Source organism: Lepisosteus platostomus, chromosome 15 (assembly GCF_059453375.1).
Source record: "Lepisosteus platostomus isolate fLepPlt1 chromosome 15, fLepPlt1.hap1, whole genome shotgun sequence".
Taxonomy (NCBI): Eukaryota; Metazoa; Chordata; class Actinopteri; order Semionotiformes; family Lepisosteidae; genus Lepisosteus; species Lepisosteus platostomus.
The window spans coordinates 19,948,305-19,963,044 of record NC_142625.1 but is presented as its reverse complement, the minus strand read 5'-3'; the positions used below and the strand labels follow the sequence as shown (position 1 = coordinate 19,963,044).

The 14,740-nt window shown below is 35.3% G+C and overlaps 1 protein-coding gene across 1 annotated transcript in view; it reads left to right on the top strand.

The window, feature by feature from the left end:
- The window catches only part of cdh4 (cadherin 4, type 1, R-cadherin (retinal)), a 382,227-nt gene that overhangs the window by 3,639 nt on the left and 363,848 nt on the right, over nucleotides 1-14,740 (top strand). The window lies entirely within an intron of this gene.

The following is a 14,740-nucleotide window of genomic DNA, read 5'->3' as shown; positions in this document are numbered from 1 at the left end:
TATCTCTATTTCTGTGCTGTTTTTTTTCTTTGAGCCCTTTTGTCAAACTCACACATCATTCTGTGTCAACATTTTAGCAAGTGGAGTTGCTATCTTAGCAGTCTGCAGGTAGTTAAGCAGGTGCTTGTTGTTTAATTGTTTTGTTAAAGGCCACATCTTCCATTGAGCTCATGTTTCTTAAACAATTTACAGACTAACAAAATTTAATACGTTCTGTCTTCCAGTTTCAAATCTTGACAGTGGAATGAATCAGAGGTGATATTCTTCTTTACGTCCTGCTCACATGGCAGTGTTTATGTGACTGCATTTGCAGGATGTGTCACTGCTTCATTGCCATTTTATTTAATGTGTGTGCTATTTGAACAAAGCAGAGGGGAGCTTGCCCCAGAATTTCTAAGACAGACAAAGCACATTTAAATAAAGAAATAATAAAAAGACTCCCTTCTTGGTTATATGATTGCGTTGGTGCTGTCATCTGACCGTTTGTGTGTTTTTATGCTCTTCTATCAGAAAGTGTCTGAACTTGGCAGCAAGAACTCATGAGGCCATTCTAAAACTGTGCTGGAAAGGAAAGGGTTAATATAAAGGAAGTGAGATTCATCTTTTTTTTTTGTCATGTGAAAATAAGGGATAATTTTATCAGGTTCTGCAAGAATTCCTGTTGACAGGAAAATTTACCTCTCTGTGAGAAAATAAAAGCTGACATGGTAGGGGGGGAAGGCAGCAATTTGTCAGTCATAGAGGATAGTGTATTTATAGGGAAATCAGTGTTATACAGGGAAAAAAGTAGTTATTGGAAAGTGTGAGCTCAGTGTTCCAGAATTCATGACTGGAACCAAAGTAATAAGGATACAATATTAATTTATAAAGTTGTCTTCTATACTTTCCAGAATAATCTTTCATATTATAGGAAATATATTTAATAGCCTGAGTAATTCACTTTAATAATATTTCAGATCATTAGAAGGTTTTAACTCTTCTCTGCAATCAGAGAATGGTTTCATCCAGTGAATTTTCAAAATAACCTTGGAATGTAATAATGTTCTGAGCTATCTGGATGTTTGCATTGCTTTACTTAGTTTTATTCATTCATCATCTTTTAAACTGCACACAGAAAAAGTTCTCTAGAGTATAAGAAGCTGGTGAATTGTGTTTACTTTGCTCTAGATAGCTTTAAAATAAGATCTAAAATAAGTTGCCATTTTCTGTGAACCAACTTTGGAATAAGAGCCAAAAGCGTAAAAAATCTAATTGACATTCAGCTTCCAATTTAGTACTGTGCTTGCCAATAGATGCTAATTTGAATCCTGTATTGATCTGTATTGTTTTTCAGCAACTGTTTTCCTGTGTTGCTCAGTTTTACTCATATACATACTCATTGTCGATCATCCTAATTCTGGTCTACAATTTATTAATTTATCTATATATGTAATTGGGTTAAATATTATGGTAACAATTTCCATAACATGTCATAGTTTGCGGTTACAAACAATAATTTGAATCAATCAGTTGATACATTATAAAAAATGAACCTTTTCTGTTTCTAGTCTAATCTCGAATATAACTTAAATATTAATTGTAATTTGTAAATGTATACTTTACTCTGCAACGTACCGATTCAACCAATAAAGCCTGTTTTCTGTTGAAGTCATACAAGCTTTTGGTCAAGTGTTTGCTATGAAATAAATTAGTTATGTATTGATCGAACAAATGTGGCACTAAAAATGAAGGTTAAAATGTCTAGATGCAATAAAATATGTCAATACAAACAGGAGCAATGCTTTGCTTCGGGATTAAATATAGATTAAAATAAACTATTGCTACTTCTAATACTATTACTACTTATAATTAGAAAATTACATAACCACTACAACAGGAGGTAATTACTCTGAAGTAAAATAACCCTTTAATTGTGTTTTGATTGGCTCACTGTAGTTTTAAGCAGCGTAGTGAAAGGTTGAGTTTGAAAATAGAATGGGAGGCAGCACTACTGAGAGACCTGGTAAAGACTATGAATAAATGACAAGGAGTCAGATGTCTTTACAGTGGCACTCCTGCTCAAGTGAGTATCAGGACATATCTTGCTGGCAGTACAACAGAAGCACATTTCATCATATTGGCTTTGTCAAAAACTGTTGTGAAAATACATTAGATGCAAGCTTTCTGCTATTCATAGATTTCAAAAAGTGAAAAGTGCTAATAAGCCAGGATTTTACTCTGTAAAAGTCTAATGATTTCAAGTGACATGCTCCTGTACTTGTTTTGTCTGAATGAGCTGTACAATAGGTGTGCAGGGCCAGAGGAAAAAGAAAAGTGCTGTGCGTTCTCTTATGCATGAATAACAGAAATAAAGCAAGAACATCTGGTTATCACGTCTAAAGGAAAATAAAGTGCTATTTATGGATTTCTGAAAATGAGTTTTGTAACAATAATCACTTCAGTCACCAGCAGTGCCCCTCTTCTTTCTCTTTTGTACTAATAAAAATACCTCACACACCAGGTTAAAGTGTGCAAGGTTAGACATATTTTTAAGTGAAACGATGGCTTTCAAATCTTTTGAGTCTGACCGCAACCAGGTGGAATGCAAATGGCTTCTTGGAATGGCGAGTGCAGCTCAGAGTTGGCTGATGTTCACACCACAAGAACAGCACAGGGATGCCTGCGTGAGGGAGCAGAGCTAGACTGCAGTGTGGGGAGGCAGCCGGAGACAGCCTGCCAACTGCAGGGATTAAGGGGAGCTGTCAGATCAGCAGGCAGAGCTGTCAGGAAGTGGGGTTTGGAGCATTATAGGTGTAATGGCAATGAAGTAACCTAATCTGCCCAGCAGGGGGATTAGCAACTTCTTATGGTGCCAGAAAAGTGTTCTGTTTGTATTTATTATTAAATATAATACTGATGTCTAATAATAATAATGTCAAAAACTGTTTTACTGCAAAAACAATTGCTATTCTTACTTCAACAGTTAAGTTGAAGGAGAGATTGATGGTGATGAGTGATCAGAAATGGGATAAAATGATATACATAAAATGATTATGACATTTTTTTCAAGATGATGAAGAAGGAAGCAAGATTGCTTTTGATTTTTTTCTCCTGGAGATGAGTACTTTGCAGTCTTTGAGTTAGTATTGATCCCGGATAACCTAGAGAAATGTATTTTATCTGTTTGACACTTTATATTTTTAACTTACTGTGCACTTCTAAATTAGGACTGCATCATCTAAAAACTTTCCCTCACATTCTTTAAATCACGCACTCTACTGTGTTTTTGTGTGATCGGTAACTAAAAGATATTGGAAGGGAGCCTTGGTCTTCGTATGGTGATTTATATAGCTGGCATACTTGATTTATTGTTTGTAAAGGACAAAGAGAAAAAGAAAATCACTTGGTAAGACTTTAATAATAACACCGTTTAACCTAGAACCGTCATCTGGGAAAATAATGGGTCAGACAGAACTGAGGTTGAGATATTAAAATGTACAGTTCTACGCTGCCTGAGCTGATGTGAAAATGTTAAACAATGCAGACCAAAGTGGGGAATCTGCATTAGGCAGAACTGTCATTGAACATACAGTAGCTGCCATAGAATATGGGGGATTACAGTATATTAAACATCCATTGATTTTTTATATGTGGGAAATTTCCAACATCTTGAAAACGTAGTGTCTGCACTCCAAGAATGCATCATCTGACAAAAGACAATACGTAATATCTATGAGACAGGTTTTCTGCTTCAAACACAATGTAATGTTTAAAGATCCAAGACTGTACACTTGCATTTGTTTAGAAAATAATGGCCTTTGTACTGTATACCGGAAGGCTATTAGCAAGACTGTATTGAAATAGCATTCTGGAATGCAGAAGTTAGTTACATTTTAGAAATGTTTCAAAACAAAAACAAACTTAAGAAAGTGTTTCCTAAATTCCCATAATGTGTTTTGCAATATTTACTTTTTACACTAGCGATCATGTCCAAATGAAACATGCTAATGGCTACTGATGGCTTAGATATCAGTATGTGAGTAGTATACTGTATGTGAACTAACCCAATCTTAAAGATTATATGACCTATGTCTTAAAACATTTGTATTAAAAATGTTATATAAAAAAATTACAAAGCCTTGGTTGCCTTTCAGCAACAATTTGCATACTGTCAATGAAGATGTTCCAGAAACAAAGCATTCACTTTGATGGTGAAAGCCTGAAGACAGGCATTTAAGTAATTTTAACTCTTGGTCTTATTTCGTTGTTCTTATTTCAGTTACACAGGGAGTCTGCACTGTGCAATTTGACAGGTGTTTCCCTGTCTCATTTCCTGGGTATAAGATCATTGTAATGTGTTACCCATCTGTGCAAAACTAATGCGTAATATGAATTCTGTGCCTCTCAAGAGGTCCAACAATAACTCACTGACTTATTATTATGACTTCAAGTACAAACCTCCAGTAGGTGCACAGACAAAGGCAAGAATGGTAACTCCTATCCTTGTTCTTTGTCTGCTCCCTAGACATGCATGCTCACATTCCCTGGAAAACAAACTGTTTGTGACCTGATCCTGGGGCAGCTTTTAACATTTCCAGAATATGAACTTCAGTGTCCCTTTGGGAAAATAGCTATTATACTGAAATTCAGCTGGTACCACTGTAACCTACCACAGTCTCTCTTGACACAGAAATATATAATCAAATAGTTACCTTCATCTCTCTTAGAAATGTATTTACCAAAACCAAGAGCTTTTTTCTTAATTTTAAATAGCCCTTGAACAGAAAAGTGCATACAAACCTGCCATAACGTGTTTGCTAGGAAATAAAATAAAAATAGCCAAATTTTATGCGGCAGCACATATCACACATTAATTCTTTTGTGTTCTGAGTAAGAATTTGTTAATGTTAGGCTGGTGGTTTTGTAATGTAAAAAATCAAATGAAGAATAATCAATAGCCTGGATTTCTGAAACATTATTCAGTTGGCCATAGTGGTATTTCTGTCTTGCTTCCTGCTGTAGTATGGGGTAGAATATTTACTTTACTTCAAAAAGCCCCGTAATCAACATTGTAATTTTGAGGATGCACAGCACAGTTCAGTGTAAACCTTCAGTTTGAACTCTTAGCTTCAATAGACACCTTGGAAAATACAGAGGAGTAGGCTTGCATGGAGTATAAAGGAAATTGATTTAAAATGCAGTTTCTCCAGGATAATGGTTGTTAAATTCCCTGTCAGTACATATTTTTTAAAAAATTGTGACAAGTTTCCTTTTATCCACTGCTGTACATTTTAGAGGAATCCAGTCAATAGCCTAAAGTCCTTTCACAAGCCTGAACAGTAGAAAGCACAAATGACAAGCTGTGTTTGACGTTATGCAGCAAACTACTGCATCCAACAACCTTCACTGTATAGTGCAGGGAATTTAATTTACATGTCCTTTTTAATGTGCTTATTGGGGAGGCTGGGAAAGCATTTAGACTTGGGATGAAGAAGCAAGAATGAAAGGCTTCTGAACACTGTGTTGTTTCTAATAAATATCATTTTTGTACAGCAGTGGTCTTGCGCCTTACTGCATTGCATTTTCAGACCAAATGCACTTTCTTTTTATGATGTTTTTTGTGATTTTGTTTTTATTTATATGCCCTGAATGATAAATCATTGACAGAGTGGATCAAATAGTACTTTTTATGATTAAAGACATAAGAGAAACTTTACGAAAATGATGTAAATGTGCCTTTCTGTACCACAAAAAAGCCTCTTTTTTGAGTGTAACCACTACACTATTGCACAATTAAGCACAATTGTCTCAGTGAGAACAGAACATTTTCTTTAAAATCTGCAGAATCTAAAAACTCAAAGAAGAAGTGTGATCATGTTTTGTTGATTTATGACAGTATCTAAGTTTTGAACTTAGAAGTTTTGAATACATTCCTTGCAAATAGTAATGAAAATATATTTTAAAATGGGACGTAGAACATCCTACACTCTACAGTGTAGTGTGAGCATAAGTGTAATAAGAACCCCTTGGAGAGGCATACATGCTCCCATAGAGATCTTTACAGGGCAGATTACAAAGAAGAGTTATGGTGGAAAATTGGATTCACAGGTGCAAATCTTAAATTATTTGGACAGTCACTCAGAAGGCATTCCTTAAAGGAAGAACATATGGAACCTATTATTTTTATTGAGCCTTTAGACATCCTCCAACCCCAAGGCAGAGTGAATTTCCTGAATGAGTAACCTGGAGATGTCTGTGATCTGTGTGGCCTGAGTACCTGTGTATGACATTATATTCCATTTTATTGTGTCTCTTGAGTAATTAACGTGTGGTTATATTAGTGAGTGCTTGCTTTTCAAACACTGAAATATGATGTTTCCTTTAAACCGTCTAGTTGCTGTTCATATACAGTAGGATGGTTGCTGGACTAAGAATTACTGTGAATACTTCCAATGATGCTGCCTCTTTCTGTTTCTATTGTGTGCAGTTCTACATACAGTTGTTTGCCATTTAAAAATCTAGATTAAACTTGAACGCGGGCTGGAAGATGGTAGGCAAAATGCATAGAATGCTGTGGAAATGGCAAATTGTGCCTGAATCTTGCCCTCCTTAGACATGCCTTTATTCTCCATTGGAATGGTTGTTCATAAAACGCTTGCCCCTCTCCAAGCTGCTGTTTCATTCCATACCCAGGAAAGGGATTACTGTGGCAGGATTTTGATAAGCTGAATTTTCTTGTGCTTCACACTGACCCTTTCCATCTGCAATCCATTTCTGGAACATTTTCTTTCAAAAGCAAGCAAACCAGCACAGAGTGCTGATATACCAAGAGAAAATTACATTTTTTTTCCATTTCTATTCAAAAGGAAGTATGACTTCTATTTCTTCACTTTTTTGTCAGGTTAAGCACCGTTGGCAGCTAAGTCTTAACTTCCAAATTGTGCTGAGATTTAAATAAAGCAATTTCCCTATCTGATGGTACAGTACTGTATGTACATACATCCATTGAATTATATTTCTTTTCTTTTAATAATCTCTTCTGTACAAACTGACTAATGCAGTACTGTAGTTTTAGAAAGCATTGCACGTGTGTGACAGACAGCCAAAGGCAGTGCCATGAATCTCTTTAAGGTGGTGAATGAAACAATAAATGTTTTTGGCAATTTTCAGATGTACTGTAAGCATACTCTTTTTGCCGCTACTGCAGAAGAAATTAAAAGGTGTGTTGTATTTTCTCATTCATCCTTACTCCTTCGCACAGCCACTTAATATTTTTGTTTCGTCATACAGTACACCATCTTTATTGCATGCATAATCATTCCATTTTTTTTTAAAAAGCTAAACTTTCATGTACAGTACTGTAAGGCTATGCTGTCCAGAGGTTTATACTGAATATCCTGTCACTTACTGTGTAGTATAAGTAATGCAAAATGCCTAGTGCTACACAAAAGTTTAAAAGCGAATTAATCCCTAAAGGTGCACTGAAATTTAACCTTCAAAGGAGATTATGGTGTCATTATCAGACCTGAAGGTTTGGAAACTGTAATGGATCGTAGGGATCATTAACTGAAGAAAACTACTGTCTGTATTGGATCCTTTAGATGGGTAGCCTGCCTCACACAGTAAAGCCTTTTTTCTTAGCTCTGCTTTGCAATTCTTTTTAATGGAAAGAGATTATCTTATCACACCTCTGAGCTGTTAGGACAGAGCCCCTTCACAGCATTTTCTTTTCCTAAGAAAACTACAGCTGCTTCCACAGAACTTTGTCTCTCTGTTCAAAGGGAAATGGAGATTTAACATGCATAAATAAAATTGCTCAAATTTATGGTACTTTTAAATACCCTCTCAAAGAACTGTCTAATACAGATCTCTTTTTGATGGTAAATCTTTACTTGCAGTTAAGTTACCAAAAAGAAATGTATACTGAACTAAGAAATGCTTTTGAATGGACACTGTAGTAGGACATACTGTACAATATCTCTACAGAACTTTATTTATAGTTTCATACAGTGTGTGACATGCAAGTCAAAATTAATTTTATCTCATGCTCAGAAAACTATCCTTTTTTGTTAAAATACAGTCAAGTGTTTGAATGATATATCCAGTAGCAACACTGTATTGAAGGTACAGTGCATGGCTCTCTTTTTTTGAAGACAAATTTTTGCCTCAAGTAATTAATAAAATTAGGACACAAGAATACACAAGTACACAAATGGGAGGAGGTAGTTTGGATCACACTGCTCATCTGGTTGGTAGTGGCTTATTGATCCAAGATCATGAACAGATGTTTTCTGAAGGATCCTGGGGAATCTGCTTCAACAGCATGTCTGAACAATTTGTTACAGAACTCACACAAAAAAACACCTAGTATTCCCAGGCAGTCAGTCTCCTGTCCTTGTATTAACCAGGCCCAGCTCTCAGAGATCAGAAGAGATTGGGTGAATTCTGTGCTCTGGCCAACTGGGTTTCACACAGTGTATGAAGAGAGATATCATTATTTGGTTTCATAAGTAGAGAGTCTTGAAAGATGCCTGGAGATTATCATACAACACCAGCTCTTAATCCAAGTAATTCCCCCTCAGGCTCTGTTTGCATCCTATGTTAAAATGTGATGTCATGAATTTATCGTGAAATCTTGACATGAGTGTCCTGTGATTACACAGTGCGGTAAGTTCAACCACCTGGAGCTTCTGGCAGATTTGTTCCAAAAACAGAGGTTTTTTAACCAAATACATTTCAGGTTTAGCATGTTAATAGCATCTTAATGTTAATGGTAATAACATGTTAAAAACCATGGCATATAAATATTCATGCTTTGTTGTAATACAGTACAATGAAAGTCAGATCTCTGGATTTTTCCTCTTGCTCTTCTGTTTTTTTTAGGTGAAGGCTTAAAATCCAAGACAGAAAATGTACAACAAATATTATGCTTAAAATTGAAATTCTAGAAAAAAATCCATAAAAGGAAGGTATGGAAAATTTGGGTCCTTTATCTATGAGCTCAAGAAAGGTCATTAAACCAAATATTGAAACTGTATTAAAACTCACATAAAGTTGACTGTCTTAAACTCGGTTCATTCTGGTCAGTTAACTAACTTAATTATTATTAGATATACATAACCCTTTGCTTTTTTTTTTTTTGCAAAGCTTTATTACTCAAAACAAAAGGTATTAAAGGGTATTAAGCACTTTGGAGCCTAGTTAAAAGTATTACAGTTATGCATTTACCTAAATATTATGACCAACTTCAGTACAATATGTAACTGAGAGCTGGGGTGGAACACAAATCAAAAGACACTAGGCCCTCCAGCAATTGAGTTTGACTCCCCTGCCATAAGAGAAAAAACATCAGTTTTATAGTGGTTTGATACATTGCCTTGGAATTTTCATAAATGAGATGACGTCATCCAAAATCTACAGTGGGATCTGTCAGAGAAGTTTTAATCTGTACTGTATATTAGCAGTCTCATCAGCAATCGAGTCTCAACTGCAAACTACAGTATTCTGTTACCTCCTTTACGTCACATTTTTTATTTGACCTTTTAGGGTCATTTGACACTTAAATGGAACTTACCACAGACACTGTACTTTTAGCTGTCAAATTAGTCTTCACAATGTTGCAGATTCTGTAAGTAGTGTACACCTGTTCCTCAATATACTGGTGCTCTGGGTGTGGTGAATCTGATTACTGTACTGTACATGTAGAGAACATGTTAGTTTCAATTAGCAATTTAGCAATTATTCAAATATTCAGTCAACCAATCAAGTCAAGCTTGCTGTAAATGTAGAGATGTGCTTTTCACACTGTCACTTAGTTTTGTGTAGAACAGCAGTGCAGTCTGTCCTGATTGTACAGATTAGAAGCCACTGAAAATTAATTAAAATGTTGTATCAGGCCATCTATAACTTCCTGCAGTTTGTAGGACATAAAGTCTAATTTTTACCTGTGAGATGGTTTATTTTTTGTGTAGTTGATTTTCTGTACTGTACCTTGAAACATTTCTCACAAAACTAACAGTTTTGTTCTCTGAGATTAAAAAACCTTTTTCAGTTATCATTAATTACCAACTGATTCTTTTCAAAGTCAACTTTTATAATACAGAATATGGTCTGCATGCCAACATTAATACATACATCTTAAGATGTTTTATATACTGTACATTCACTGCTTACCAAAGACACAGAGCTCTAAGGTTGCTAATAATTATCTCCATAATGGTTTGACAGTCAACAGCAGAATGTAAGAAAAGAGGAGGCAGTGCAGGTAGTAGTGTTAGGGCCAGTGGTTCTAGATGAGCAAAGACTGGAAAACTAGCCTTGAATTAAGATTTTTTTAAACAGCCAACTAAGGAAAGGAAATCTACTGTATGCAATTTGCAGTGTTTGTAGTATCAAATGAAATACTGTCATAGCACCTCTGCTCGACTCAAGAATTTAGAAGGAACGAGACCATCTTATTGAGAGGAGCACGTAATGATGACAATGAGAAGAAACTGTAATCTTTTGATTACACGAGAGTTGATTTAATATAATCTAGAATGAATTAAAGTTTTAATTACATGATTTTTATTTGTATCAAGTATAATGTTAATTTAACATTAAAATAAACAACATCTGTGCAACACAGCAATACTTTGTTCAAGGTACACTGTATTTTAAGAAAATGTGAAATTGTTTCTTAAAATGTTTCTTATATGGATAAAGTACTAAAATGAATTTAAAAAATTGTTTTAATTCTAAATTATATCTACTGTAGGTCATAATAGCATACTGATATTTTAATCATATTTAATAGTCTTAAAATGGAATGAACCTGATAAAACATATTAGACAATATACTGTATGTAGGGACAGCAGTTTGATTTTTAGTTTGTATTAGTACATAAATAATACACATAAAATTAGAATTATCCATTTAATCAAGTGGGTAAAAAATTCAATTTGAAGCAATCATCTAGAAAATTGTGCATCACACACCTAATTTAAACTCAGGTCAAAAGGTCTAAGGCATATAAAAATACATCAGTAGCCTATCATTAGTGAAGTATTCTTTCCTTGTATCCATCTATAACTTTATTATCTCACCACCAGATCCTGTTTCAATTTTTCATTTAAACTGAAAATATTCAAGTGCAGAATTCAGCTCAGTGAGTTTTTTCTGGAACCAAAATCAAAAATCAAAACACATGAATAATTAACAAATTTTTAAAAGATATAGTTTTAAACCATGATTGTTTTTTGCCTAGTGATGAGAGATTGTGAAAACTGATAAACATACAAATTTGGCTCTTCCAAGACATCTGCTGTAGTCAGTTTGTACTAAGCCTGTAAGAAACAGATCATTATTGTTAATTAGAGAGACTATTTCAACTGGATATTTTTTTAATCATCCACAAAGAGTCTATGATCTCTTTGAGGACCCTGCCAGGACAAATCTGAAAGAATTACTACTTCATATGGTATTCCCTTTGCTAGAAGACCTTCATCTGTGCTAAAAGAAGATAAAACAAAAAATCCTCAGAAGACGAAATTCTTAACCTAATTAAAGATTGTGGCCAGAACTCAGACAGATGCTTTAGCTGTCAAGTTCCTGGTTTCTGTGAGATCACACTTTATCTCTGTGTAATTGATAGCTAATATGACAAATAAAAGACCTTAGAATACTGCCTGACCAATAAATTATCCTTAGCAGTTTTTATCATATGAAACATGATCTGTTTTATTGACATAAGACTGCAGAATCTTTCGTAACTACTGTCCTGTGCATTACTGAAACAAAACTAAAGCTGTAGAAAAACTTAATTAAACTGTAGATCTTACAGTAATTGAGAAGTACAAAAAGGATACTAGACAGCCAATGCTGTCTCTTACAATAAAAGAGTTAGCTGGAATAATTATAACATTTTATTAATTTTTTAAATATTGTTATAATACTGTATGTAGAGTGCATATTCTACATACCGTTTTCCCTTTGTAATGCGTTTTGTCTACAGTGACCTTAATATTGGAATTTGTATAGGCTTTTTTAGGTTCACAAATTTGATTTTAATACATGAGATGAGAGTGAATAGATGTTAATTCCTGAAGAGTTTTTAATGTCTTAGCTTTTTAAAGTGGATATAATGGCATGACAGAAAATGCCAACAAAGACAACACATGGGTAAATTTTTATAGCGCCAAATCCTAATAATTGCAATAGGCACTTTTAAAATTGTGCAGAATATGCACATTCAAAACATACATACTGTACAGCAACAACATAAAGAAAATCAAATTGAAGCAAAGTAAGTGCATTTAGCATTTTAAACTGGCAGTTCCAATTGTTAGGATTTTTGTGGCTCACTGTGCTTGGGTGCTTGTTTTCGGCAATTCTTGGAAAATCCTGATTACGGAGATTACAAAGACTTGCATCCTAGTCTACAAAATGCATTGCTGTAATGCTCTTTGTATTTGACATGTTGATTCACTAGGTGTTTTAAGTGGTTGTCGTTCCCCAAATTATTATTATTTTTGTTGCAAAGGATCATGAGTAAAATGCTAGAAGTAGAACCGGAGAGATCGAATTTATAAAATCATAGAAAACATACCTTAAGGCATTCTTTAACCGATCTAAAGGAATGGAGAATATCGCTGCTTGATTAACCCAAATTAATGAATATGCTCTAAGCATTGTTTGCAATTTTAAAAAGAAAGCCTTCTGGAATTTCTAGATTAGGAGCTTCGGGGTCCTAGAGGCATTTCTTTTTATGTCCAAAGTTTCTGCTTGCGTACTGGGTTGAAGGGTTCAGTTTCCACTCACTGATCTGTTGAACGTTTGCCTGCTATGAAGTGAGGGATACAGTATCTTTTGGCATGGAAAGAATAGAAACATTATAAAACCTATGGGATGTCATGTTTTTCTTCGATGAATTCCCCACCGCTATTTTAAACTAGGGGATGCTTTTTGTCTGGATGCTCTGATGACTGGCGATTTAAATTGTGGTAGTGGTATCTGTTGTTTTTTTTAAGCTTGTGAATTCCTATTTTGCATATTATTTTTGTCTTATTTAGATTTTTGTATACTATTTTTTTTCTCAAATTAAAAATAAAGTTTTTCATTGAGTCTCCTATTCTGGGTTATGACTAATACTTAAGGATATGCTTTAAATTATCATTTGTAACTTCATTGGTACGGAAAACAGGCAATTCCTGATACAATTCTCAGCAATTGTGCCCCTAGAAAGTAGGTTTCTGGAGAGGAATCAACTTAGTAGCCAGTAGCCATATCACCCTGCAACTCACAACTGGCAACCCACTGAAACTCAGCAGGTGTGAGCCTGGCCAGTACCTGAATGGGAGACCTTCTGAGAAAAACTAAGGTTGCTGCAGGGAGATGTACAGTATTAGAGGGGCCAGTAGGGGACACTGTGTGCGGTCTGTGGTCTGTGTGGGTCCTAATGCACCAGTATACACTAAAAAGGTGCCGTCCTTTGGATGAGACATAAAACTGAGGTCCTGGCTCTGTGTGGTCATTAAGAATCCCAGGGTGTTTCTGGAAAAGAGCAGGGGTGTAACCCCAGCATCTTGGCCAAATTTCCCATTGGCCTTTACCATTCATTTCCTCCTAGTAATCCCCATGTACTGTATGAACTGGCTTCATTACTCTGTTCTCCTCCCCACTGATAACTGGTGTGTGGTGCACTGTGGCTGCCGTTGCATCATCCAGGTAGGGGCCACACATTTGTGGTGGGGGCGGAGTCCTCACTACCAGTAAAGCGCTTTGAGTGCAGTGTACAGAAAAGCTCTACATACAGTAAGTGTAAGGAAGGATAATTATTAATATTACATGAAGAAATGTGGAAATCTGCTGAACCACATTAGAGTACAGTCATTTCAGCATTGTACACTTTGCATATATATTAAGGTTTCTTTTCTATTTTAAGCTCCAAGTTGTTGTTTTTTTATTATTGTAAGAATCTGGCAGCAGTATTAGCCATCCTAGTAGTAGAAACCACATGTAATTCCTTAACCTGCTGTTAAATTACAAGCATGTAATTCAATTGACCTAGTAACTTTTAAAGATTAATGTCCTGCAGGTGAAAATATTCCTTCCCTGTATTTTGCTTTTAATTGGAAAGGGTAAAAAATATGGATTTGCAGTTCTGGACTACAGGGAGGCTGACCTTTCTTCCATCCTGGCAGCCATGATACTCAGTGTGGGATGGTTAGAGGTTGGCACCAGCAGGCGTTTTAATGCAGGAGATTCTAGATTTCTTTTTCGCCTTAACATTATAGGAGGAAAATGAAAAGGATTTGCTCTGGTTTCTTGGCAAACCTCTGGGAAATTGCGAAAATATGATTCGACTGGTTGCAAGGCAGTGGAAAGTACCAAAAATGTGGCAAAGAGCACACTATGCAGAGAACAGCACTGCAGAGTGGGCTCTGAAGAAAAGATTGATTCCACAGGGGTTTACTTATTTGTTCCTATTCAATTGGTAGTTTTAGGGTATGTCTGGACTTTAACTCTAGTCATATTTAGTGCAGTGGGTTAATCTACTGTCTCATAATATGTGCATACCTCCTAAATACATTCCCTATACAGTATTAGATGCATTCTTTTCTCTCCATTGCTCACGTATCTATATAAGCATACACCTTTTATACAAGCATTTGGAGAGAGGCAGAGAGTGAAGGCACTACCCTTCTTAATTGTAATTATCTAGGATAAAGTAATTAAAGGATTACAAGGCAATATTGTAATCCAAATGTCAGTCTTATTCCT